The sequence below is a fragment of the Staurois parvus genome, unplaced genomic scaffold, assembly GCF_062004578.1.
Source record: "Staurois parvus isolate SC_StPar_1 unplaced genomic scaffold, SC_StPar_1.0 ptg000365l, whole genome shotgun sequence".
NCBI lineage: Eukaryota > Metazoa > Chordata > Amphibia > Anura > Ranidae > Staurois > Staurois parvus.
This window is the reverse complement of record NW_028318161.1, coordinates 153,249-158,393: the sequence shown is the minus strand read 5'-3', so window position 1 is coordinate 158,393 and position 5,145 is coordinate 153,249.

The following is a 5,145-nucleotide window of genomic DNA, read 5'->3' as shown; positions in this document are numbered from 1 at the left end:
AATAAAAGCTTATTAAAAGAGGATTAAAAAAAATATATGCTGCTCAGGTCTGAACACTGTCACATAGCCAAGGTCATTTGTCCCCCCCATACCCTACTCTGTTGATGAGGGCTCTAGCAATATATAGTGGCGGTGAGTGTGGTTGAGTAAGTAAACTTGTCTGAGGTATGGATGAGCATGTACAGACGGTATCACTTTAACCTGAATGGGCAGAGTGACATTTACCAATTCAGATAGAACTAGTTTCACAGGCCTGATAATACAGTATGCAAATCTAAAGTACCAAGTATGGATATATTGTTTAATGTGATTGGGAGTAACCTGTAATTATAACAATACAAGAGGGAGGTTTGGTTTTTACCCATTGTAGTTACCATGACAACTGCATACAGAATCTGCCTTTCATAACTTTCTATATCATAGCATTGCGTTTATTCCTAAAATATATAATTTTTATTATTTTCACACTGCTGTTAGTGAAGGGTAGTTGGTAGGCAATTCTGACTCCTGACAAGCACCCTGCAGCAGCCGCCTTGTTTATCTCCTTTATGACAAGCCTACAGCCTGACTGAAATGGGTAGTCTTCTATGGGACTGCGTATGTGCATACCTGTGTTTGTGCTGGGAGCGCACTGCACAGCAGTCTCCCAGCACAGTGACCAAGCAATCACTGACAGCTCCAGAACTCATACTAGAGATTGGGGTTTGGGAGGACCAGATCTCAATCACATGATCGTTGTAGTAACTGTACAGCCCACCCCTGTGATCTTTCACAGTGGATCTCTTTCTCATTGTTAAAAAAAAGCAGTATAAACAACACCTGAAAATGATGGCTATTTGGTACTTTTATCAGAATACTACAGCTGCTAAAGAGTCCTCTCTCTCCTTCTGTTACTACATTCCATGCTACCCTCTTCATCCCTACCTTTATCTATTGTTGACCCTTCTCTAACGAACAACTGGCTACCTGTCAACTTTCAGACGTCAACTAAGGCCCCTCCCCCCCTCTATGCGGGGCTCTCATAATTAGCTATTGAATGATACTCTTCATTGCCAACACAAGTCAGTTATGAGACCACACAGGTACAACAATACAATTATTGTGTTGGATGTAAAACATCACCTTTTTCATGTAAGGACCCCTGGACTCTAATGCCCCTTAACTGAATACTTGGAGTTCAAGCCTACCTTCATCCAGTTTCATAGAGTCAGATTTACTAAAACTGGTGCACTCAAAATCTGGGGAAACTGCGCATGGTAGCCAATCAGCTTCTAGCTTCAGCTCATTCAATTTAAATTGAATTCGAATAGAATCAAATCCAGAGTAGTATGCCCAAGCCGACAGGGAGGAGAACTGTTGGTAAACAAAGCAGCCCTTCTTCCCGTTAGAGATCCTCTGTAATCGATAGCCGTGGCCGTGAACAGGGGCATAGGTAGGGCGCATGCGCCCCCTCCTCGGAAATGCAAAATCACATATATATGTGATTTTGCACACCCCTGCCACCTTGTAGCAGTATATACTGCTATAGAGCAGCAGGGAAGCAGTTAACTAAACACAATTATTTAAATAACAAATCAAAACAATATTTTCTCATTCTGCACATGTCTAGGGCCTAAGCTATTCTGTAATGGGTTGTACCATTTGTTCTGTAATGACAAAAACCCATAAAGAATGCATAAAAAAAGAAATATAGTTACATTTAAAATAATTTTTGTTCTACTACTTTGCGCAAGTTGTCCTTTGATTTAAAAAAAAAAAATAATCAGTAAATATCAGTTACCATCAAATTAAGGCTCAATTTGTTGTAAAACAAACAAGATATAATTCCCCTGGATACACTAAGTAGTTGCAACAATATGTAAAGTTTTACTAACACATGCCAAAGTTGCAAAACAGGTTTCACATGTTAAGATGTGTTTTACTGTCCATCATGAAGGGTTAAGAAGTGTAAACTAAATCTCATAAAACTCAGTTCACTCCTCACATTTGGGAAGCAGGTGGACACAATTGTCCAAGTGCAACATGGCGCATTCGGGCAGCAGCTGCCTGCTTTGTATGGCAGTCTTCCATGCCAAGATAGTGGTGTTACTGTAGGAGGTGAAATACAGACCAAAAACACACTGCATACAATGTAGACCTAAAGTGTTACTAAACGCAAGACACTGCATTCGCTATATCTGGTCTCCCACAGTACACGAAAATTCTATTACGATGGCCGTTAAAGTCAAGCCGGGACTTCTGAGTTTATATAATAAATGAACAAATGTCAAGGAGTGGAACCTGCATTTATTTTCAACATACTCCTGTTACATTTATACACTTACCCCAGCATTTCACTAATGGCTGGAAAGTGTCAGCATAGAAAGATTTGTGAGTATGACTGAACCATCCTAAGACAGCCTTCTTCACCATTGTGTTCACCGTTCCCACAGAAAGATTTGTCATGTCAACTTATGCGTTGATAATCCAGGATAAGGTGTTTGACGCACTAATGTTCACAGGAATGTCTGCAGTGGGCTGGAAACCACCACTGCTGGAATCATCAATGACGGATGGACATCTTTGAGACGTTTACACCACTCAAATGTCTTACTGAAGCTGAGCATCTCATCGCCACACGCTGTTCAATGCACACACTAACACTGTTGTCTGTCATCTCAATGGTCTCTGGCCTGACCCACAACATGTGCATTGCCTATCAGTAATAGGACACACTTGTCACTTACAATTGTCTGTAGTACCACCATGCTAGCATCCCTTTTTATACCTGTAAAATGAAATGTCCCAGCTTGACTTGAATGCTCCTTCATATTTTAGTACATATAAACTGCTAGATACCTTTTCTCATCAGCAATGTATAGCAGTCTTCTGACTTCTATCAATGTCTGGCTGAGCACTGGATAAAGCTTGTAAGATGAGTTTTTATTCTCCTCTGACTGTCCTATGAGGCTGTATGACCCCTGTTCCTGTGTCAGGACAGAGCTGATTGGCCATGTGCTGATCACTTGCACCTTCCCCACCCAAAACAAAAATACTTTCTAGCAATACACACCAAACAGAGCATGTGCAGAGTTCATCCTAGGGCTCTGTACCATAGGCAGATGGATTGAGGACTATTGGAAGGCGAGGGTTACAGAAGACAGGATCAAACGGCCTTTTTACACAGTGCAGAGGATTAACCTCTTAGGTTAATCAGGGAGTATAACAAGCATGCTTTGCTGCATATACAAACTGATTTTACTGTTGTGGGTTTAGTAACACTTTAAACATGTGCTTGTACAGTACATCCTCTGTATATCATCTTGAACTCTATTAAAAAGTATAGCCAAATGCAGGCTGGAGGAGAGTAAAGTATATATAAACTCATCTTGTAAAACAATCCATTCAATTTAAAATAGAGATGAAAGGCAAAACAGGTGTGTTAGATATATAAAATACCTTTTTTGCCCCAATTTATTGTAATCACATAACATCCAAGCCTTTATGCAGCTGAGTACAAAGAGGTGGGGGAGGAGAAATAGCAGCACAATAAACTTCCCAATGCATGGCTGTGCAGGGAAGGGGGGAGGGGGTGTGAGCAGAAGTCTGATCATTGGAGGAGAGCAAGCTGAGCTCCTAGCACACAAAGGAAGACTTTTTTTATACAAGAACGTGGTACAGCAGGCACAGCTCCTAGATTGTAAGCTCAAAAGAGCAGGGCCCTCGAACCCCTCGTGTATCGCATTGTATTGTTACTGTACTGTCGCATGTTCTGTCCCCCTTTGTAATGTACAGCACTGAGTGAACTGTTGGTGCTTTATAAATACTGTATAATAATAATATCAGGAATATGAAATGTTGTGTTTACATACTCTTTAACACATGTACACGTCATCACAGGATATGCTCCTTGTTTAGTTCTGTACTTTTTTTTAATCTATGAAAGAAAAATACTCTTCATAACGCATTGGCCCTTTCTTATATAACACTTGTAATTCATAATATAATGCACCTAAATTCAGGCAAGTATTTTTGCCAGCGTTAGCAACATTACCAACATGTGCAACAAATTCAGGCAGTTCTTACTACCGCCCGCCACTTTGAAAATCTGTTATGGCAGTGACAAATTCTTAAAAGGCTCGTTCACATTAGAACGCGTTCCATGCACGCTTTCCGCACTACATTCAAAATGCAGTGCAGTTACGATCAGCAGAGGGTGTCAGTGATAAGTTAATGACACCTCAAATGCAGGTTAGAAACACAGCGTTTGCTCATACCAGACTGCATGGTACAAAAGTGCCATCTGATCTGGTTGCAGTGTGTTTCCAAAAGTAGTGCATGCACTCTTTAATGTGGTGCAATTTCAGTCCATTCACTGCACAGAACTGCATGTGAATTGCCCAGTGTGTTCCTGTGCGATTCCCAGTGTGAACTGGCCCTAAGAATTAACACCAGTTTTCAAATTAGGAAACTGGTAGTAAAAAAGATCAGCTCTGAGCTGGCATACTGAGGTACACCAGTAATTAGAGCTTTCCGCAGAGAACTGTATCAAGAGCCCCATTTAGCCGAATGGTAAACAAAGGTTCCAGGAATATAGGTGATGTCATTAGCCAAATATGTCAAAGCCTGTATTTGAGAAATGACTTGTTACTGGGTGGTCAGAGCTTAATGGGGACCTGAGAGACTAGTTCCCCATCAGGTCTCCTTACTTCTGAATGACAGCGCACAGCAGTGAGAGGATTCAAAAGACTCAACTGGACTGAAAGTGGTTATCCACTTGCCTCTACCATGCCCTGTCAATCAAAAGCAGAGCAGATTAGATGGGGGAACTAAGCTCTCAGTTGCCCATCTGGCTCTGCCCCGCCCTAGTACAAAGGTCTCCTGCCATCCTGGTCAGTGTGATGGACTCAATGAGGGCACTGAGGGAGGAGTGTCCAGGGTGGGCACTCTAACATCTGGGCACACATGGACAGATTCATGTACTTGTCGGTGACAGATACATGAATTGGATGCAAGCATTCACACTTTAGGTTCTATGGCCCAATGGAATTCCACCGGGTCTCTACAATACCCTTTATGAATTCCTACAACTCTATTTTTCCATTGGTTATGTTTGTATTTATTTTAACATTTTTCCTAATCGTGTAAATACAAGAAAAAAGAAAA